The sequence below is a fragment of the Podarcis gaigeae genome (assembly GCF_964106915.1).
Source record: "Podarcis gaigeae genome assembly, chromosome: 14".
Taxonomy (NCBI): Eukaryota; Metazoa; Chordata; class Lepidosauria; order Squamata; family Lacertidae; genus Podarcis; species Podarcis gaigeae.
This window is the reverse complement of record NC_139690.1, coordinates 33,881,654-33,905,862: the sequence shown is the minus strand read 5'-3', so window position 1 is coordinate 33,905,862 and position 24,209 is coordinate 33,881,654. Positions and strand designations below refer to the sequence as shown.

Genomic DNA, 24,209 nt, shown 5'->3' with positions numbered 1-24,209 from the left:
GCATTCTTGGGGATGAGCCACTTTTAATAGCAAGCTTGAGTGGCCTGTGGTTTGCAGTAATAGCCTGTTAAAGTGTTCCTTTTGTAACATACTTGGCTCTATTGTTGCTAAGGCTGCAGTCATATAAACAAACTGAGGGTAAATGCAACTGAACACAGTGAGACACACTTCATGCAAATGCAGCCAAGCATGGAGCACCCCAAAATGTTTTTTTGATAGTTTTATAGCTTGTACCATTGCTCCTCTACCACAGCAAAACCTTACCATGATGTTCCCAGTCCGAACTACATCCACTTGCAAGTAAATGCAATATAAATAGTACATTTTCAGCAGTGGTGAAATAGACTGAATGCATCCAGACATGAAGAAGTATGATAAGGTTTAGATGTAGTAAGGGAATCCTACTGTAAACTTATAAAACTTTCAAAATCATATTTGAGAATCAAAAAGTTCTTCCAAAAAGAAAACAGACTGACAGCTGCCCTAAAACCAAAGCTCTGCTCTTTCTCTCCCACCTTCGTGGGGGGAGATTGTAGATGCCCAGTGGGCACTCAGGATTCAGAAGTATTTCTCTTTATTATTGCCGGCTGCTTTAGAACAAGAGGCAGAAGCAATGCTAATTGGCTCTGTTTAAAAATGGGAAGTGTGTGTGCAATAGGGATGTTTCTGTTTCGAGCTGTACACATCAGTGCTGTTTCCATTCTGCTTCAGTTTGATTTTTGCCAGATACTATGTTATTTGTCTTGCTGTCCACTATTTAATGTAAGTTATGCAACTTGCTTCACTATTTACTTGGCTTATGCAAGTTACATTCATTCCAATGCAATCTTAAAACAATGTAGAAAAAGGTAATTGATTATGTATCATTTGCAAACTTTAAAAAATGAATTAATACCCATTGTATTTGCTTGACTGAGTTTCATTCCTGAACACAGACAAACAGTTTCTACTTCCTTCTCTGTTCTTATCAGAATCCCCCCCCTCTCTCTCTCTGTGTGTGTGTCTGTGGATATGAACACACACATATCACTCTTCTAAGAAGTTTGTATTGTATTTTTATAACATTGACATGTTTGCTGCTCTGGGCTTCTTTGGAGGAAGGGTGGGATATATAAAGTTTGATAAAGTAAGTATATATTTAATAAATAGTAACACACACACACACACACACACACTGATACAATGTTTGTACAAGTGAAAAATAGAATATATTGATCTGCTGTGATATAAAAATAAATATTCATGTTACAGACATTTATGGGCAAGTCAGTCCTTTTAAAGTACCAGTAGACCCAGAGCTGCAATTTAGAGATATAAACTGATGACAAGATAGCATATATACTTCAAAAGATTCTTCTTTGGAATTTTGTGGAAGTTCAGTACTTTCCAGATGAGCAAAATGTTTCATTGGTGCAATGAAACTCAAAGGGTACAATCCACCAGGGACATCTACGGTGCAAGTCCCTTTTGAAAGGTAGCTTCTGCAGAGATTCCTGAGGAAATTTCACTCTGCATTTCCAATAGGCAATATTCACATCAAACTACATCTCTGGAGGCAGTCTTGCTAATTATAACAACACCTACCAGAGAGTCCTCCTACTTTTTCTTCTACATCATAGGAGAATAGTTGCATGTTGGATATGGTCTGAAGAACCAGAGAGAGAGCACAAACCAGATAACTAGATTTTCTGATCTTACAAAAGAAAGAAAAAAGAAGAAAACCACAGTTTTTGTTGTTAAAGGAAAAATAAAGAAAAGAAAAGCAACAAGACAATAATAATCAAAAAATGGCAAGTAAAAAATGGTTGCCTATACTTAAAGCATATTAGGGAAAACAAATGAGTAATGTTTGAGAAAATGAGCTGGAATTTTCGGAACTGTGAACATTGGTGGTTCTTGGAGATGGTTTTATAGAACTTTCACTACATATTAATAAAACTCATTACCAGTAGATTCAGCCTATGCTTTGCATGCAGAGGGCCCCACGTTTAACCTCCTGCATCTCCAGGCAGGGCTGGGAGGGGGCCCTGCCTGAAACTTTGGAGAGCAACTGCCAATCAGGGTAAACAACTCTGAGTCACATGGGCCAAAGGTCTGATTTTGTTTGAGAGTTTTCAAAGGGAGAGGCCCAGTTAACAGAAGATTGGAAGGAAACAGAGGAAGATCAGTATGAGGAAGTTTCCTGTGTCTCCTTGCTCAGGGGTAGAGCACATGCTTCCATGTGAAATAGTCCCAGGTTCAATCTCCAGATAGAGGTGGGAAAGAATCACACCTTGCCTCTTCCCTTTGACGAGTGGGGTGGGAATAAGCTTTAACATGGCAAATAGAAGGCATTCCTGCTCTGGGCGAGCAAACAGGTGCTTCTCAGAGTGGGCAAGCCTGTGAGGTGTGTTCATGTGAGAGCTAGCATCTCTGTGTCCTTGGTGGTGGAGGTGCCTTCTCACTATCTGGCTTACTCTCAGATGCATCCCCCAGGAATGACCAGTGGTGATGGCCCTTTAGGAGGTGCATAGCTCTGTTGGTGGAGTATGAGATTCTTAATCTCAGAGTTGTGGGTTCAAGCCCCACACTGAGCACAATATTCCTACATTGCAAAGGGTTGGACTATGTCAGGGAACTGCCATCAGCTCAGAGGCGAGAGGTTGAAGGGCAGTTGTGTTATAGGGAACCTCCGAAAATCTTGCAAAGCAGTTCCTCCTCCAGTGAGGAGGAAAGCCCCACCTCCAGTGGAGAGGAGGTTGAGGGACCAGGGGATGCTAGGGAGAGCCTCAACACCGAGCCTGAGCAAACTGGAGAGGAGGGAAGTACCCCTTTACCAGTGCCCATTCTGCACAGTAGGTTTCACACAGGGAGGGGCGGAGAAGGCTGGGGGTCACGCAACTGTTATGCTGGGGGAGGTACAAAGACCAACCACTCCCAGATTCTGCTAGCGATTGGGCCAGACATGAACTTATGATGCTTTTCACTGTAAATAGTTTGTAATAAGAAGAAAGCCTGGAAAAGACAGGTCAGAGTCTTGCCTGTTTGCTCTCGAGCAACCACACCAGCACCTGACAGACTAGGTAACCCTTGTGGTCCCTTCCAGTTCTACAGTTCTTTTACTCTTTGAGGTGCCTGACTAGAAGCATTTGATGTCATGGGGGTGGAACACCTCTTGGACAACCCAATTAAGCCTTCTCTAGGATCCAGCCCCTGACCCACTTGATCACTTGCCCTGACAACTTTGACACTTATTGAGGCACAAAGAGTACCTCCCCCAACTTGTTCAACCTGGATCATCTAGCACCAGTTCTCTGATATCTGCTCCCACCTATTTTGCATCCTCCCACCCCCATCCAAGACAGCTCCACGGGACTCGTGACACTGTATTTGATTCATTTCCATGATGGCTGCATTTTTAAATTGTAATTTTGATTGGACCATGGATGTTGATGCGTTGAATAATAACTTTATTCTGCTAGGAAACTGGTTTTGACACAAGAAAATGCTTCTGGGATGCTGGGATTTCACAGTGATACTAAGCAGGATTGCTGAAGTGCATATGAATATTCCAAAGGCTACAAAATAGAAACAGTTGTCTTTGACACATGGTGTGGATTTAAGCTAAATGGACAGCATCCATTGCCAGCAGGTACAGCAAATGACTTCAAAATTGAAGTCAATAGAATATGATTTCGCTGCTTAGGGAGATCTTGTCTGAGCTGGCACAGCCAGTTTGAGTGGGGACTACCCACTATGTGCTTCCCTTGGATTGCAAATGTAGAAGCAGGGAGCATTTCCAAGGGGGAACTGCAGAGCAAGAGGGAGGGGCATTTTCAAATGCGTCATAAAACCATAAGTAAATCCAGGGGTTGCTTTGGTGTGGGGAGGTGTCATATGGTAGATTTTGTAGGGAATGGTTGTCAGGTAGAGAAGGGGCAGAAATTTGATTCATTTCACATTTAAAGATAAACTGATTAAATTTGTGCTTTCTGAAAAACATGTGAACTGAAAGAGTCATCTTTTGAAATTCTCATTTTATATATTTTGCAATAAAGTTCTGCAGCCAAGCAATGTGTGTGTGTGTGTGTGTGAGAGAGAGAGAGAGAGAGAGAGAGAGAGAGAGAGAGAGAGAAGGCATGTTTGGTAGGAAGAGGGCCTTCTCAGTGGCTCCCACACTTTTGGAACTCCCTTCTTAGAGAAGTTAGACTGGCTTCCTCCTCCTTGTCCTTCCACCAGCATGTGAAGACTTCCCCATTTTAACAGGCTTTTGGGAACTGACTGTTTTTAAGGAAAGGGCTTGGGTTGTGATGTTCTTTATGTTTTAATAGATCATATTCTATTAATTTTTTAATGATAGCTTTTTACATGCCTTTAGCTGTTTCTGTTTTATCTGTAAGCTGCCTTGAGTCCCCGTCAGACAAAAAAAGCAGGATATAAACAAACAACAGACAAATAAACAAATACATTATAATAAAGTGTACACATACTGGTGAAAATAGCATACAAAAACACATTATATCACGGGAAATTCATTTAAAATGTGTATATGTGTCAACACTGCATGCAAAAATTAGTTTTAGTTCACACTAAAATGCAAGTAAATTTTCAAAAGGAGTTTTTTTCAAAATTTAAAAAAAAACAAACTAAAATTAAGATTGGAAAAAAGAAATAAAAGAAAAACAGAACAACTGAAAATTGACAGATTTGTCTATCCCTCTTGGCAGGAGGGAGTAAACACAGGATAACTTCTTGCAAATGCTGCTCTTACTTTTGTCACTGTATTATCTTGTCAAGTACAGGGTTGGGAGTGTAGAAACTTGTTTCCCTTCCCTCTCATTCAGGACTGAATAACAGCACTTATTCATATGTTGCAGCAACCTTGATGAAGTGAAGCAGGTTGAGGTCTGTATGGAAGGCTGATTTGGAACTTTAGTGTCTTGAGTTTCCTTGGCAGAAAGACAGGGTACAAATGTTGGAACATAAGAGCATCAAAAGCACTTTGGGAGGGGAGAGAATATTACTCATGGTTGCACTGGCATTGTATATGAACCTCTTTCAGATATACTAGCTAGCTCATATAAGCAGAACAAAAGAGCCTTAGCTCCATTGTAGAGCATCTGCTTTGCATGCAGAAGGTCCTGGCATCAATGCCCAGCATCTCTAGGTAGATGGGGAGAAACTCCTGTCGGAAACCATGGTGAGTTGCTGTTGGTCTATGCAGATGCTACTGAGTTAGAAAGACCAGTGTCTAACATGGTCTAATGCAGCTTTGTATGTTCCTTAAAGGTTGGTAAATGTTTGACCACAATGACCACCAGACCTTGTTGGCCTGCAACTGCCACCATCCCAGACCCATTCATTATGCTTGCTGGAGCTGATGTGAGTTGTAGCTGAATAACTACATTGGCCATATCTCCAGTAGGGCACAGGAAGGCTTTGAACAAATTAAGAGAGCTCAGATACTTGGAAAGTCCGGGATAAACCTTGATATGGTATCTATCTTCCCCCTTTCTAAAATGCTGTGTGGCAGCTGGTTGACCAAATTGGCTCACAGAGTGCATGCTTCCCAGAATGCCTTCTGTTATCTGAGTGACAAAGGCAGATAGGCAGTGTGGCATACCTGTGCATGACACATTTTAAATACTATGGTATAGCCAAACTGAGAGAAGTTAAAAATCAATGTGGCATTAACAACAGAAACCAAAAAGAACTCTGCAAATTTACCCAAGTGGTTTAGAGAACTTCTGAAAAGAATTGGGCTGGTATCCCAGCTCTAAAACGCCCTTTCTAACCTGAGTGATTTAAAATGCTTGTTATCTGGAAATCTTAAAACTAGCATGACTTATTAAATTCCAAGATGTCTGCAGAAGTTCATTAACAGTTAGAACATGACCCTCTTTTTAACGCAACAGGTCACTTTGCACAGTAGGTGGCTTTTAAGCATATGCATTTATTGCACAATGAAATCTTGCTTTTAGGTAAAGGCGTCATGCCTCTCTGAAACAGAAATACAGTGCAACTTGTGATAACACATGTACTGCTAAAATAACTTATGAACCAGAAATTGAAAGGCTGTATTGTAAAGGTTATGCACAGGTGGCCAGAGCTGAAATTGTACAGTCAACCTTGAACTTCTCATTTACTGCTTTCTGTGGTCTACGAAATGTCGCATTTTATTCAGACATGATCACTGGATGAAAACATAAAGATTGGATTTTTTTTTCTTTACCTCTTCCATTTAATTCATATATTTTTTAGGTGTGTGGGTAGTGATGTTTGGGAGATGAAAAATAGACTGATATTAAGATAATTTATTTTACTGAACAGACAAATATGGGGATGGTAAACTTGTGACTTTAATTAGGAATAGATGAATCTGTTGATTTCAGTTTCTCATTTCTGCAGTCGTAAGTTCAGTTTGCCACATTTTCACATGGCACTTGTTTCTTCAAAAAGGTGAAAACAAAAATAATAATGCATTTTCTTTCTGCAAGCAACATCTTCAAGCAGGTTGCTTCTCTGCATTCTGTTTTCACTAACATACATATTTTGTATGCAGTTTTTTGGTTGGAGACCTGGATCAATCAGCATAGAAAAGCACAAGTTTTGAAGGATAGCTGTGCTTCAGTTTGTGCATTGGTTTGAATTAGCTATGTTAAACCAGAGAAGGAGGATGCCTTCCAATGTTGTTGAAGTCAGTCTATCAGCCCATGGTCAATAGTCAAGGATAATGGGAGTTGTTGTCCAGCAGCAGCTGGATGGCCATATGTTCCCCACCCCTGAGTTAAACCAAGCAAATTTATCTGCCTTCCATAGCTTTTATACAGTGTTGCTCAAACATTTGATACTTGGGGCACAGTTTCTTTTGTATTGACATTTGAGACATAGGAAGCTGCCTTATAGTGCGTCAGAACATTCGTCCACCTGGCTCAGTATTCTGGCTGACAATCATTTGAGGTCACAATGATGTCAGGCAGCTTTTATAACTCTGGACTTGTCTTGCAAGGTGCTTTGCAAGACCTGGCAATCAGAATCCCCTTTCAAAGTGTTAGCTTGTGGAATTATCTGCTATATCTTGCAGAGCCCTTTCAGTCAGCTGATTGGCAGTGCCCACAATTACCCCCTTTAGGGTGAATCAGATTTTTAGCTGACAACTGGTATGGGGCAGGTGGGTGTGGCCTAACCCAAATAGGGAAGGCTTATTATGTTACCCCCCCCCCCGCTATGGATGAATTGTGTGTAATTCAGCATGTGTTGGGGGGGGGCTACCTTGAGAGAATTCAAAAGTGTGATCATTGTAGGGCTGAATAACGAGTTCTAGCTCTGAAAGTCACATTGAAAAGTATGCCATAATTTGGATAGCTGCAGCCGATTTACATATTTAGTTTGCTTGTGATTGGCAGCATTTGAATGAACATAATTTATGAACATGTTGCAGTTCACAACTCTTGGAGGACACTTTGAAGGGTGGGCTAATGAAGTCCAGGTGAACATTTCTGAATGCCACAAGCAAGGTTTTTCAGTTAGTTACATTTTGGGAGAAGGAGAGAGGGGAGTGTCTTCTTGATAGATCTTTTTAAGGACCTTGGAGGCTTGCAAAGTTGTCATAATCTTCAAATAGAGGGAAAAATCAGTGAAGCTAAAGACTTCCAGTGTGACTTTGATACAGGGAAATATACTAGAGCAGATTACAGTGGAGTCAGTTTATAAACATTCTGGTTGCAATGCCATGATTAGTAGAAGTCAACATACGTTTGCCAAGAATATATAATGGCTGGCTAATCCAGTTAGTTGATTGTGGGAATGCTGTGGATGTAATTTACCTCTATTTTAATAACATTCTCCATGACTTTTGTTAGCAGACTGGTTAAATGCTATATGAGAATGACATCAGATTAAGACCTAGTGTGCTCATTGGTGATTCCTCATCCAGCTGGAGAGAGAACAATTACTTTTATCTATTACACAAAGAAATCTCTAATTTACAAATAACACAAAACTTGGAGGGATAGCTAAAACTTCAGAAAACAGGGATGAAATTTAGAATGACCTTGATAAAGTGGACTGGACTGAATCTAGTTCTGTGCTGAATTCTGTCCCCCAACTTCTCAAACATTTTGAGAACTGGGCCCCTTTGTGAGGAAGAAGGGCAGGATAGAAATTTGATGAATCAAATCTGATAAATAAAATTTAGACAAGACAAGACAAATAATAAAGATAGAAAAGATTAATTCCATCACAGTTGTGACCCTGTGTGGTCCATTTACTATTTGAGTGATTGAGGTTCAGGGAACGGCAATGAGATATTGGAGGAGTGACCTATTGTGTGCCTGCCCTTGAGATGGGGAGGCAGGCGTGTGTGGAACCCCCCTCCCATAACCTTTGTAAAATAAAGTGCCAGTGTAGTTGGATTCTGTACATGGAATTGGGGTGCTGTTGTCCTTTCTTGGTTCTGCAACTCTTCACCCACACAGCAAGAGCTAAAACAGCTTTCCAAAGCAGGAAGAAAAAAGTATTGGAGACAAGGAATTTGTGGATCTGTCAATTTTGGTTTCTTTCTGTTTCTTGCTTTTCCATGCCTAAGTCTTTACTATTCCACATCAGTTTTTGGTTTGGTTTAAAAAAAAAAAAATCACCAGCATTTTAGTGCATATTTCTCCTAGTCTGCATAGTTTTGCAAAATACTTTTATATGTTGTTTTCACTAATGTATGCATTTTTTTACACATTGCTTGGCTGGAAAAGTGTGTCACAAAATTTGGAGGAGAGAGAATTTCAAAGGATTTATGTGCGTTGGTTTGTTTTGGAAAGTTTAGATTGAATAGATTTCCCTTTAAATAAGAATTTCTTCTCCATCCCTCCTTGAGAGGCAGCTTACAAACCACCATTTAAAATAAAAGATCAAAGCAATAAACAGGGCAAATAAAAGCAGCTCATGATTAATAGTAGATCTAATATTCAGATTTCCCTCATGCAAATCAAATTGAAAGAAAATGATGAAAGCTTTTCTGTTAATTATGACACTTGTGAAGATACATTACTAGAGTGGCTTTAATTTGCTTTGTTCTCATGTTTTTGTTTTTGTTTTTGTCCCCAGTGTTGCTTGAGAATTCTAGGAAACCAAAAATAAACTGCATTTTTGAAATTGGTTGTTAAAACCAATGCAGTTTTGAAAGGTTCAGCCCACCATCTTGATTCAAAATGGTGTCAAATTGCATTCAGGAAGGCCTTGAAACAATCAGGCCTTTGAGCTGAAAACCTGCTTTGACCACTATACCGCACTGTCTTTTGTAGGTTACAGGATTTGAGGATTTTGTAAGCTACCTTCCAAACATTATCAATATGGCATAATGTAAATATATTAAACGTAAAAGTTCTAGTTTTCTAGTATTGCAATTATTTTTGCAATAAGTTCACGCTAAGAAGCAATGGATAGAAACTTTGGTACAGTTATAAAATGGGTCCTTGTGTTTTGTATGAAAGAGTCACATGTCTGTTGCAGCTGTATTCCTCTGTATTGTGGTATAGAAAAGACCTTGGTGCCTTAAACAAACAAACAAAAAAATCCCCAGGTTCTGTGCTAGCATTGAATGTATGAATGCTAGTGTTTGATCATCCTGGTCTACTAAAGGACACACAGAGCCTTTAAAAAACAAACAAAAAATCCTGCAATTCTTGCTGATTGAGGTGGGGGTGCAGCTTAATCAATTCTAGGATTGTAAGAAAGGGTGTAGTGCCAACAGGTGCTGGATTTTAGAGCGGAATCTATGTGGCAAAGAGCACCTGTTGAACCCCAGTTCCATGGAGTATATATTTTATTTACAAACATTCCTGTCAGTGAGGAGAAAGGCTCAGATGTTACATAGGCACCAAGGGAGGGCCTCAAGGCCATTGTGCCCATGGGCGTCATGTTGGCGATCTCGGCGTTAAAATTATGTGCCTCACTTGTTTGGAGTGACTGAGTTCTGTATGCATGGCTATATTTGTGTGTGGTCTTCTGTACAGCTTTTCCAACCAAAAGCAAAATGCCACACAGTTTTCCAGATGTTTTTAGAGTACTGCATCTCCCAACAGTCCCACCTAGCCCCAACCATCTAAAACTAGAACCCCAATGAACCTTAATGTTGGAACATTAAAGGCAGATAAAAGAAAGAGTTTATTCATGCAGCACATGATTAAACTATGGAACATGCTCCCTCATCAGGCAGTGATGCCCACCAACTTCAAAAGGATTAGGCAAATTCATGTTCTACCCCCACTATCAGAGGCAGTAATGCTTCTGAATGCTAGTTGCTGGAAATGACAGAAGGGTAGAGTTCTCTAATGCTTGGCTTGTGCTTGTGGGTTTCTCACATGCATTTGGTTTGCCGCTCTGAGAACAGTATGCTAGGTAAGATGATCCAGCAGGCTGTCCTTACATTCTTATGCCAGGTTGGGGAAGACTGGTCCATGCATATATTTTTGTAGACAAATGTCTATCCTTTCTGAATGCAAATAATCCTGAATGCAAACAGTGCAACTACAAATATTGTCAGTACTTTGATGTAGTCTGTTTTGCTATTTATAAGTTCAGAAAAAAGTGTGTGTGTGTGTGTGTGTGTGTGTGTGTGTGTGTGTGTTTGATAGCATCATTCTAAATGCCATGCTTGTCATATAAAGCTTTTTACAAAACCATTTGCTTTCTAGATGTTTTAATGAAATGGAACATCTCCAGTTACATAATTGAACAATACAGAAACATTTTACATTTGAAGTCCCTAATTTTATTTTAGTCACATTGTGTATGTGTGTGTGTGTGTGTGTGTGTGTGTGTGTTTTTAATGCATTTTGCTATTTAAAATGACTGGCTAAAATGGCTGACTAAAGTGCCCTATCTTCAAACCTTGCAAAGAGCATCTACATAAAATTCCAGCTACCACATGGTGATAGCCATTTTACATTCATTGTAGCAGAATTGCTTGGAATGCTCCAGAGTGTGGTTTCAAGCTAACTGCATAGCAGGTACCCAGCAGAGGAGTTAATGTATCCTTTTGATCTTTCCCTGATACAAGATCTTCCTGTGCAGCACTCTCCTTTTCCACTGTTTACAATTCCAATTCCAAATGTCTTTCAGAAATGACATTTTGAGCATGGCGTTCTCCTGCCAAGAAAGGAAGATGGCGTATCATTCCCTTGGGGGTTCATATTTTGCCTTCCTTATTATTGAATAATCTTGGAAGTTTCTCTACTGCTGCAATAATGACTCACCTGTGTACATATATGTGCACATGCCAGACGTAGCTTGTTTTTCAGCTATCTTTGTTTCAGCTCTTTAACCCTTGACCTCCTGCTTTCCCCCAGTCACTTAAATTTAGGGAAATGGTAGGGAACCTCAGGTCTTGGGAAGATAGTCATATATAGCCCCCAGATACTGCTTTCTGGCACCTAGGGTGCTCCTCAGGCCATGCCTGTCACAATCCCTCCTAAAACCCCTGTTGTCCGACTGGAATGTCCCCTTGAGCTGTGATAATGTTGCTTGCCTGCCTGGATTAAATATGTGTGTTTTTATTTAGAAATTTGATACTTTTGCATATCCAAAATGTATGGATGTTTTAGTTGAGATTCCTGCATTGCAAGGGGTCTGGCTGAGATGACCCTCAGAGTCCTTTCCAATTCCACAACTCTGTGATTCTATACAAATGTAAGTCACATCTATTGTTTCATTCAGTTTTGCTTCTGTCACCTGCTCAATACAGGCATACAGCTCATTGGATATGGCCCTTTGGCTGAATAAGTTTATTTACTTCTCCCTTGTGGCTTGTCCTCTGTCAGTTCACCCAAGTTCTGCATTGCAACTCAGTTGTGTTTATAGACAGCAAACATGCTGGTGACTGTCTACTCACATCCACTTGCAGGCTTGCCTGCACCTCCTTCTTGGCCTTCAGGTGCTTCTGGCCTTCAGGTGTCCCAGCAAAAGTGAGTATGTCTGCTGAGAGATAGACTTTTAGTGTTGTGGGAGAGACAGCACTATCCATATATCCCAACCTTCACCAGTCTGGTGCCCTCTGTATGTTTTGGATTACAATTTCTATCATCCCTGACCATTGACCATGTTGGCTGAGGCTGATTAGTATTGCTGTCTGAAACATATGGATGTTACAGAGTAGGAAGGCTGACTTGCAGTGTTTATCCTGTATTTCAGAGAGGAATCTTCCCAGCCCTAGATGGGAAGACTAGGGACCTTCTACCACTTAGCCATGACCCTCTATCATCTTAAAGCTACCTTAAGGTATGCCTCAATTTCAAAGCAACCTCTGTGAAGTCCTTGGGTCTGGGATGGGTAACCTGTGGCCATCCAGCAGTTGCTGAACTACAAATCCCAAAGAATTTCAAGATTTGTGGACCTCCCCCAACACCTTACACCTCCATCTTTAGCAATAGCAGTCTGCCCATATAGGGGCTTTGAATGCCATCTTCTGCAACATTATGTTTAGTTCATTATTTTTACTATTAGCTCACTAAGTAAGCTGCAAAATAAAGGGTAAGGGTACTTGATATTTAGACCATATTGCCCACCCTCCTGCTGCAATCTGTCAATTCTGTTGTCACTCCCACTATGCAAGTTGCAAACAAAACAAAACATTATAAAAATGGAAGGAACATGTGCAGGTAGGTGCAAAGAAACTTGCTCTGTCATATGCCAGTTCATTCAAATCTCTTGGGTCTTCTTCCTCTGTGCCCCTGCCCCAAGAGTTTTCCCTAAGGCTACAAGAAACATCATACTTTACGCTTATTCCAACCACTTTTTGCAAAGCAATGTACTATAGTGTTTAAGACCTTGCTTGTTTCGTTCTCATGCTGGGTAAAATAGACTGCATGCACACCATACATTTGAAACACACGACTTCCCACCCTAAAGAATCTCAGGAACTGTGTGTACCCTTTGTAAAGCTACAATTAAGAGACTACAGGTCCCAGGAGTCTTTGTGAGAATGCATGTGCTCTAAATGTGTGGTGTCTTTATGCCATATGTCCTTTGAGGACCAAACTACACGTTATGCTATGGAGGAAAGCATAAGAACCTAAGAACTACTCTGTTGGATCAGGCCAAAGGCTCATCTAGACCAGCATCCTGTTCTCACAGTGGACAATCAGATGCCCCATTGGGAAGCCCATGTGCAACAGCCCTCAGTTGTGATTCCTCAGAAACAGATTTTCAGAGGCTTCAGAGCCCTGCCAGTCCCTGACAAAACCACCTTTATTTTCAGTAGCCAGTGGGCTGGGGTCGGTGATGCTTCTCCAAGGACTGGAGATTGCCTGGCTTACTGGCTGGTGGGCTGGGGCCAGCTGGGGGCTTGCAAATTGCCCCCGTTTCCTTGGATGCATCCCAACAGTGGCACGGGTGGGGGCACCCTTGCCTTTCCAGCTTCCCAACACAATAAGTCGCTGGCTCTTACAGAGGGTGAAGGGGAGTGAGGGATGAGGTGTGGGGAGGTCATCACAGAGCAGTGTGTGATGGTGAGACCAATCCAAGAACTCCTGCCACCATGCACCACACCAAGACCAGCTCCTAATGCTTCCCTCCTCCCATCTCACTCCTGGCAAGCATCAGTGAACTGCTGCATTGGGAAGCCAGCAAGAGCAATGGTACTCAACTTATGTTGCATCACCAGCTGCTACTGCTTGTTTTTCAGATTCTTAAGTATGGCCAAAATAATGACCAAAAACTGCAGTTTGAATGAGTAAAATTATATTTTATTATGCAATATGCTGGTGTCTTCACCCACTGAAGCATCAAAGGCTTCTGCAAACCTCTTTTGATAGGTGATCATTTACAACCTAAGTGTACTTTTCAGAGTTAATTTATAGTATTTTAAAACCATTCTCAATCAACTTCTTCCCAGAAGCATTTTGAATTTTGAAGACTTTCATCTCAGACTCATAAGGGGCTGGGTGCCTGTGTGTCTTCAATTATATAAGCTGTCCTTCAGTTCCAGGACTTCCAATTTAAAGTGAAAAAAACCCCAAAGTAGAAGTTGAAGAGGTAGGAAATTGGATCCAACTGGAGGCCTGGATCCAGAAGTGGCGAGACATTTGTGGGTCACTCTGACAGGAGGGATGAAACCACTCACCTGATATCATATGGTCTTAAGCAGTCAGGCAACTGAAGGAATTGGCATCATTTTTAAAACACAAACAAACAAAAACAAACAGAATTTTGACTGAAAAGGAAGAATTGAGAATGCACTTAGGGTCAGGCCAACTTTTAGGCCTAAGCCTGAAATTATTTGCTGAGAGAATGGGAGTATTTTCAGAATGTTTTCACCACACATGATGGCATCAAATTCCTTTTTTAACTGCTCTGCACTGTGTGAAGAAGTGAATGTAATGACATATGCTGTTGAGGGCTACTAGCCATGGTGACGTTTCTTCTTCTCCACATTTGGAGGCTGTAATGCTTCTGAATACCAGTTCCTGGAAACCAGATGAAGGGAGAGGGCTATTGTGCTTGGGTCCTGCTTGTAGGCTCCCCATAGGCATCTGGCAGGCAACTGTGAGAACAGGATGCTGGGCTAGATGGGTCATTGCTGATGACTTCTCTGTTCTTATGCCTTAAAGGACAACACAGCCTGGTGCCCTTGATTTGTTTTGGAGTTCAGTTCCTATCAGCTGGGCTGGCTGGAGCTGATGAGAGTTGAAACATCTGGAGGGAACCAGGTTGGCAAAGATTGGGCTAATATATTTATTGCAGCAAAAGCTGTATTGGGTCAGAGCTCACTTTGTCAGGTCTATGAAGTGTTGCTCTCAATTGGCAAATACAAACCCACATGCAGGTAGAAAGAAGAGCTGAAGCTGTTACATTGGCGTGAGTCCAGAAACCTCAGCAATCCACAAAAGGCGTGTCACCTTTCAGGCAAGAAGCTAACCCATTACCCTTCCTGCTGCCCTGCATCTTAGGCAGCTTGCTTCAGCCCCTTCATCTCAAAGCTGGTCATGCTGGGCAGCTCTTTATTTGGCAAGTGTAAAATTATTCTGGGCTGCTCCTAAGATGAAACGAACTACCCCTCTGGAGAGTAGAAGTATATCCCAGTTCCATCAGAGGCGACAGGCACCATTCCCCTAACTCGGTATACATTGCAGATGCAAATGTTTTATATATTAGCAGTTTAAATTATTTATTAAAGCTGTCAACTGGCAAGGGAGGAAATTGAAAGGGAATTCTGAATGAAATGTTATAAAATCACAGCTACATGCAATGATATTTCTGATTCAGCTGCTTTATAAAGTAGCACACAGATTTTGAACATGGCAGATGTGGTTCAGCACTTATCTCTCCATGGTGGTTTGCTACAATTAAAAACAAACAAACACAAAAAAACAATTTTAAACAAATCTCAATAACAGAAATAATGGGGGTCCATACCCCCCCACATACCCCCCCACAAACACACATGATGAAAGCTAGGAGCAAAGAGGTGCCTCTTCAACATTTTCCAAAAACTGTGTAATGAAATTGCCAAATGCACCTCTGTGGGAACTTATGGGCCACCCCCTCCCAAGTTTCTGAGGGTGGTGGAACAGCCAGGAAGGTCCCCTGTGTCAAAACCAGGAAGGTTTGAAGGGAAGGAACATATGGTTGAACAAATCCGCATTGCTACTTGAATGAAAGTACACACTAGGGGTGCCAACTTGAATAAAAAATGGGGGGGCAGGTGATCGACCACAGGACACAGCGTGCACACACACACCATTTGAATGACAATGCTTATCAATTTTTTTTGGGGGGGGGGCTCAAATATTTTATTGGGGGGGTTGAAGTGACCTTGGCCCCTAGGAGTTGGCTCCTATGGTATACATTGTCTTCAGTCAAGCTGAAGGCATAAGAGAGGACCAGGGGGAAGAACATGCCAAAGAGAGTTGGGGTGAGAGCACAGTCCTGTTTCACGCTGCTCTTTATAGGTGTCATGAGTATGAGCCATCATAGTGAGTGGTGCCACACAAGATTCAATCATCTTGTGAAGCGTAGGTGGGCATCCTATATTGTTGAACAGTGTGAAGGGTCCTTTTTGGCTGACTAGGTCCAAGGCCTTCACCAGGACCATGAAGGCGATGTACAAGGGGCATCTCTGCTCATGGCATTTCTCCTGCAGCTGGCGCAGTGAGAGAATCATGTTGACTATGGACCTCTGAGCTCTAACGCTGCATTGTGACTCAGGATAGACCTTGTCAGCAAGTGACTGTAACCTGTTGAGAACTACACAGGCAAAGGCTTTCCCCACAGTGCTCAGCAGAGAGATGCCACAGTAGTTGTTACAGTCATTGTGGTCACCTTTGTTCTTGTGTCATCTTGGTCACCTTTGTTCTTGTAGAGAACAATGCTGGAGTCACACAAGCCCTGTGGTGTGGATTCTGTTTCCCGACACTGCAAGAAGAGGCCATGGATTTAAGCCAGCTTTCCACATTTTGGGGGGCACCACTGCTCTCCTGGCTTCTAAACACCGTGTGCCACTAGCGATGACCAGTGAGAAAGCAGGGAGGCACCCATTCTCAGCCAAAACAGAATTAAAAAGGAACCCAGAAAAGGGAAAACAGAAAAGGCTGGGAGAGGAGGTATGGAAGAGTTGGAAGGAGAGGGGTGACAAAAGTGAGGTGAGCTATATGATTAAGTGTAAAAAATCATGTTTCAGAGAGCTCTAAATGGTATTTAATTTGTGTAATCAAATGAGTCGTGTTTGTGAAAACACTTTTTATTTTCTTTTTAATTGGGGAGGTCAGCTGTCAGTATATTGTAAGTGGATTACTGATTTTTAGGATGCATTGAAAACATAAAATAAAACCACTTGTCTTGTTCTTTGCTGCATCCATCGCTGGCCCCCACTGTGTGTGTGTAATATGCAGTATCTTTGTTCTGTAAAATTTATTTCTTAATCTGTATCTGTATCTTGCAGTGCCCTGAATCATGGGCTTTGTGAAATGTGTAATTATGAATTTCCTTCCCTTTTGTTGTTTAAATTCTCTGCCATAAGTTTCCATTAAAGCACACATGAGGCACGACAGCTAAACTTAGAGTACCCAAAGCAAGCATAAAATGAATTGACAGCATGTGTTTCAACTCGTAAATTCAGGCGTGTAGAACGTGATATAGAAAGAAACACAGTTGCCACAGGAGCCATAACTTCTGAATTTTCTGAACTTGGGCACATTGCAAATGTGCCAATATATCAGTAGCAATAATTTAATTGTTTAACATTGTTTGCCATAATTGACAATAATTCTCTGTAGTTCACTGGTTCTCAGTGTATATCTTTTGCCCTCTGAAGATTTGCTCTATAGTTTACATCTGGCAATGCAACACAGTATTTTTGACTCACTTGCAACTCTTGATCTTTTTTTATGAATCCCTGATGCCTTTTGAAACTGCTCTATTCCTTCTTACCTTCCTGTTCGCTCCTCCTTGTTTCTTGCCATTCTGGTAGTTGTGTGTAGCACACTAAAGTCGGAAAGGAATTACTTTCCCTTGCTTTCAAGAACAGTATCTGTATTTGTCCATTTTACCACTACTACTAATGTATACAAGAATAACACATCAAACCCACTGGGGCGTATTTCTGACTAGACTAGCCTAGATTTGGAATTTCTAATATGAGGTAGCTATGATGAAAATTGAAGCTGAGTGGCCTTTATTACAGATCACTTAATGCAGATGCAGAAGATGACTCCACCCATCACTGTTCCCTCAGTCCCTAACAGAAGGAATGTGGCCCCTGACAGAAAAAAAAAAAAGATTGGCTGCCCCTACTTCAATGTATGTGCTTTGATTCTAAATCTTGTGCTAGGCACCTTTGGGGGCTAAGATCGGCAGAGGTGGCCCTCTTGGTCTTTGAACCCTGGTGACTGGAGAAGACAAAATCCCTTCTGTTACCATGCTAAGTGATTAGAGACTGGGAAATGGATGGTCATTCCTTGATGTTTCAGTGGCTGGTGAATATGTGAAGAACCATATTCTAGATTTAGCACTAAAAACTTTCCCTTTTAAGATTTTGGACTTTGGAAGAGGATTCCTTTATACAGCTTCTCACTCTTTCTGTGAATGATGGATCACTGGGTGAATAGCTTATTAAGAGGAGCTTCACAAAGCAACAGAAAGAGTGCTAGTGTGAATCATTGATTTGTTAGAGAATGCAAAGAGCCTGAGAGAGAATTAATGGTAGCCTTGATCCAATGTATTAATAATAGTGATCTGGTTTTCAGCAGGTACATTTTGAATGACATAAAAAATAGGGAGTTGAATAAACCCACTGCTATCGTATTCCTTCCCGATGGGAAATAGGGAGGGCCACAGCTTAGAGGTAGAGCATCTGCTCTGCATGCAGAAAGTCAATCACTGGAAACCTCCAGGTAGGGCTAGGAATGCCCTGAACTGAAAACCTGGAGAGCTGCTACCAGTCAGTGCTTTCCTAGATGCTGAGTCAACGAAAGCTGCTACCAGGAAAACACTCAAAATTGAGTGTGATATTGGAGGCCTACAAAGTGCAACATCTTGAAAAGTAAGTTGTTATCTTTAATTAAAACTTCCCTTCCCCTGAGAAGGACTATTATTATATTTCCTGTTTTTAACATTTCTTTCAGTGGCTTAACAACAAACAGGGTGTTCAGTGTTTTCTGTCATGCCCTAGGGACTAGAATAAGGAGACCGGGACTGAGGAGATCTTTGAGACTTCTGCAGCTTCTGAGTGCTCCATCTGGCATTTATGTTTCCCTTTTGGTACACCTGATTTGTGTATAAATGTTTTAACTATGCAAATATTACCTGTTAAGAACTTTTGTTTTCAGTATGCCAGCAGAGGTCACTGTGTTCATGTAGTGCTCCATTCTTGAAATGCACAGCATTTTGAACTTCATAGAAACTTCTTTTTAGTGCAGAAATATGTGTTTACTACTTGACAGCATAGTATAAAGCTATATATTTAGCATCTTAGACATATTTAATGGCGCACAAGGATATTTGAAAAAATCAAGCTGTATTATTTAAGACTATTGGGGAATGTATGAAAACTGCTCTGCACCCTTGCTCTTGTTTTCCTTTCCAAAGGGGGTATTCCAGGGCATGGGGGACAGTACCACAGAATGGGGATCTATGTTAGATCCTCAGTCCATTCATCTGACCTGCCAACCCAGTATAGAAAACTACTTTAAAGACTTGTTTTGCTTGTTCCAGGCTTAGGCAGAGCAGCTGTCTTGCTGCTGAATGGGGTTTGGATCTGGTGTTACTTAACACCAGCTTAATTTATGCTGGCTGGCTTTATGCTAACTTCTGGTGCATAGGATTCCTCTCTATATATGTAAGTATATGAAATCCATGTTTTAATTCATAGTTACTCTGTTCCCCACTCTCAAAACATTGATTCCTGTAGAACCACACCTGAAAATTTGTGTGGGTGTGAATGAACTCTGGGACCTCCAGTGCTCACACTTAAATATATTAATTTTAATTGAAGCACCAGACCATGCACATAAAGATTCTAAAATGGGCATAAGCCATTCATATTGTAGTCCAGCCAGTTTGGAAACTCTTGTCATATATATTTTCAGCAAAAGATTTATGATAATGGTGTAGGAGCTGTCTATTCCAGTAAACAATTCTTTTTGTAAAAAAGAGACCTGAGCAGAAATTAGTTTTTAATCTCCTCCTCAAGATCCGTTTCCTTTCTTTTCTTTCCGATCTGTCAGTTTTAAAGAGCGTTTTTTAAAAGCTCTGCTTGTTATGAGCTGCTCCTTGCTTCTTCTTGTCTCAAGCAGTTTGCATGATTTCCTGATAAAAACTAGTATTGAGTCTTGCAAGTCGGCTATGAAAGATACTTATCTCATTGGAATAAAGGATCGTGTGGCATGCTGTGAATAGACTTTGTTTGGCTTGCTGATATTGTATTGATATTTTTAGCTCATTGTCAATGCTAGATGCAGATGTATTAATAGACACCCAAGTGCCAGATTCATCCTGGAATTGGCTTTGTTCTAAATTTGGGCTGCTTTTTCAAGGACAGCATCATACCAAAACAAACAGGTGGTTAAGGATGAGTGATTTCATGAGTCCCATGGAGACAAAAGAACATAAGAAGAGCTGGCTGAATCAGGCCAATGGCCCATTCTAGTCCAGCATCTTGTTCTCACAGTGGCCAACCAGATGCATATGAGAAGCCCACAAGCAGGATTTGACCACAAGAACACTATTTCTTTATGTGGTTTCCAGAAACTGATATATAGAATCATTACTGCACCCAGCTGCAGAGGCAGATCATAGCCATCCTGGCTATCAGTCTTCAATACAACTCTACTCTATTAACCCTCCTTTAAAGTTCTCTAGGCTGGTGCCAACACTTCCTCCTTTGGGGGCAAGTTCCATAATTTAATGATGTGCTGTGTGCTGCTTCCTTTCTTGGAGGGCGGGCGGTGGGATCAGGATATAAGGGATGGGAGGAGTTGGAGGAGAACAATCTGTGGGGGATGGCCCAGTGGGCTGGGCTGGGATATGTCCAGGCCCTACAAGGCATCAGAGTTGTCCAGGGATGTTCCTCAGATGAAAAGAAAGACATCTATTACTCTTGCCCAACTGACACTCCTCAACCCCACCTCCATTTTTGTGTCCCCATCCACACAGAGCATTTCCTATCCGAAGAAGCCATCACCACCAGACCAATGGGACACAGTACACACACCATCCACTGTCCTGAGAAAACCCCTCAATCCTAATTTTATTTTATTTTTTGTAGATTTACAAAAAGAAAAATACACACCGATAAATAAGTTTTAGAAAGGGGCAAGATGAGACACTGATGGACAGAGCATTATTTTTTTAAATCAAGACTCCTTCCACTCTGCTCTGCTCCCCCGTTCTTCCCATCCAGGGCAGCCCTGCCCTCTGCCTACCCCTTAGACACGGTGCATTGCATGGGACTGGATCTTGGTGACTGCAGCCTCTACTCCTCCTTGCCTTCTCTTTAGCAGCCATTACTACAAGCTGCCCAAGGAAGGAGGCCGGCAGCAGCAGTCATGGAAAAGTTGTGGAGAGACAATGGGATGCTCCCTCACCACCACTGCTCAGAACAAGTGCTGCCTCACCCTCCTCCCTGAACCTGGCAGCAGTGGCACTGGCAGAGGAAATAGAGCTATTCCAGGATCAAATCAGAAGCTGGGGTGGCTTTTGTAATTCCAGGACTGTTCCTTGAAAATCAGGACATTTGGAGGGTATCTGCTTGCTTGCCCGGTCAAAAAATGCATTCTGTTTGCCACACTAAAGCCATGACTACCCCATTTCTTTCAAACGAGAGTCTAAGGGGTGTAATCAACATCTTAGCTTGTTTAGCTATGCATGTTGTACTTTTGACCCGTGCTATGCCTATGTGCAATACTGAATTGAGCATTAAAGCTTCTTCTTCTTTTGCAGAAATTGTAACCCAGGTTTGAGTTTTTCATCCAGTGCAAGTCAGGACAAGAGAAACCCATGCCATAGTAAACCAAGCCCTGCCTTACGTGAGTGCAGTGCTGGAATGCAAAGGACTGGGTAGAGGAGCAAAGCAGCTGCAAGCTCCTCTACAGGAGGCCATGCTTTAGCATACAGTCACACTAAGCCATGGTTGAGCTTATCCTGCTGTGCAACCCAGACCAAAGAAACAAACTATAAAATATAATACTAATGCAAATGATTAAAGTTCATGGTTATATAACTGCAAGCCCCCCATTTTTCAGAACTGTTGTTTTCTTTTCATTTTAAAGGTAAGGAACGCAGTGGTTGCAACCAAGGGACGTTAATGCTGGAGCTGTAACTATATGCCCCTGCAAGGAACAGAAGGGAAAACAGAGGGCACAGTATTGTGTGGAATGATTAGGTGACAAACTAATGAGCCTTGAGGGGTAGGGAAATTGACTACAAAAAGCAATTAAATAGGCACCAGACATTTTGAATGCAGTACTCTTCGGTAAACATTAAATACCACTGGGATTTGTTCATTAGAAGTGCCATTAAATATTAGTAAACAATACATAAAAATCCACTTGAGATGTCTAGGTTTGTAATCTTAAAATGCCTTCCCTTTACCTTGGTCATGACCTTACAAGTGATGCTATCAAAGTGGCTAAAAGGAGCAGGGGAACCAAAAATATATTAAACACTGTTCATTATGCAAGGGTTCTATATAAAGACACCTTCCCCACCTGCCACCTCTTGAGTGATGGAGGTTTTAATTTATTTAAAAAAATGCTTAGAAAGCTTCTAGAAAGAGCAACAGCAGTGTTGATATTCCTTATCTAGCATATCTATCCTGCTGTTGTACAATAAGTGCCCAGGAAAAGCTTACACAAATAGAGTTAATGTGTAACTTCATGACCATGACAAAGATCTGCTTTTAACCAAACAACACCACCACATTTTTGTAATAAGGATATCATCTACAGATCTGAATTTATCAAGAATTAGAATGGTATATGTCTGTTCTGGCACTCACACATCATTTGCAAATGTCTCATTTAAACTTCCTAAATCTTTCACAAAGTATTTTTTTAAAAAAAATTATTTATGATTTTCAGTTATAGACATTTCAATAGTTTTACAGTCATTTTAACATTTCAAAACTTGACTTCCTACCTCCTCCTCCTGTGGTTCCTTAAATTTATTTTTATAATTTCCTGCATATTCTAAATTAACTTGTTCTTTTATTCATCTACTTTAATTATTTACTCTCATGAAACTGCATGTTATTACAACAATCCTGCCAATGTCCTTATCTGTTTACAATTTGTTTGTACATATTCAATAAACCATTTCCATTCTTTTATTAAAAGTTTGTTGATTTCTTATTTTTCAGGTAAGTTTCACTATTTCTGCATAATCCATAGGTTTTGGTATACATTCTTCTTTTGCCGGGACTTATTCTTTCCCATTTTGGGCAAATAACATTCCTACTGAACTACTGTTTAGGTAGTTCTGCCCCTATAATTCCCAGAAGAAAAGCTTCTGGGTTTTTTGTTTTGTTTTGTTTTTACGGATGATATTTTAAACATCTTTTTCAATTCATTATATATCATTTCCCAGTAAGCTTTAACCTTACTGCAAGACCACTACTTCTGATAGAAAGTACTTTCTTTATCTTTGCATTTCTAATCTTTATTCGATTTGGATTTATACATTATTGCCAGTTTACTCAGTGTTAGATATCATCTAGGTAACATTTTCATATAGTTTTCTCTTAAACCATGGCATACTGTAAATTTTATATCCATATGCCACAATCATTCCCACACTTCCATATCCTAATGTATCATTGAAGATTTTACTTTCTCATCCTTTGTCTCCCAATCCAATAATAACTTATACATTTTAGATACCAATCCTTCACAAAGTATTCATCAGCAGAGGCATCATAGTTATTTTTCACAATTCTGTATACCCCACCTTTCAGATATAAATCCTAACAAGTTTGCTTGCGACTAATAGTCAGTTGCATATTTTACAATACAATAAAATATTAGCAAATCAAAACCACATCAGGTTCATTCCCAGATGATCGTTGATAGCTCATGCAATGGAAAAAGGTGGCAAAGGGATAGTCTAATTGGGGCAGCCCCTGGGGTGATCTTCAGCTGGCTCCCTCTCCCCCAGCATGCTCTGGGATCATTTCTACAGAGCAGTTGATAGTAGATGCTGGCACTCTTACATTTTAATCCTGGTGAAGAAACATCAAACTTGGATGAAGATGGAGATGAGGCAGAAGATCAATGAGTTCTATGGGTGTTCCACACTTGAGTGGTGGATGGTTGCCTGAGTAGAGGCTAAAGCAGCATGATGCTGCTGATGCATCACAGGTAGTTGCTGCAATGGACAATATTTGTGACAGGGACTTGTTGAATAATTTAGAAAGGGTGGCCTTTTGAGGGTTGCTTTTCCATTCCTCACTCAGCTAGACTCCTCAATCTCCCAGTGTGTGTGATTGCAGCATGTTGCTTGTCCACACTATGGCAGTAATATTTCCCAACAAAAATAATGTATTGTGTTTCCACTGCTCTTTTAAAAACTGGGATGTTAAGCTCATTGGGAATCTTGAGCCAGAGCCTCTAGCAATGGGTCCCAGGTGCTTAATTTTGTGCCACCATAGAAACTTGTAGAGGATGGAGCAGTTGGCCTATACAAGAAGAAGAAGAAGAAGAAGAAGAAGAAGAAGAAGAGTTTGGATTTGATATCCCGCCTTTCACTCC

General features: G+C 41.0%; 1 protein-coding gene and 1 long non-coding RNA gene across 22 annotated transcripts in view; both read left to right on the top strand.

Annotated features, from left to right (window-relative positions):
• The window catches only part of RBFOX1 (RNA binding fox-1 homolog 1), a 1,459,852-nt gene that overhangs the window by 461,876 nt on the left and 973,767 nt on the right, over positions 1–24,209 (top strand). The gene's annotated exons all lie outside the window — the stretch shown is intronic.
• On the top strand, positions 16,326–18,732 carry LOC310831040. Its single transcript, XR_014557741.1, has 3 exons — positions 16,326–16,610; positions 18,213–18,508; positions 18,638–18,732. It is a non-coding gene; the product is annotated as an uncharacterized lncRNA (long non-coding RNA).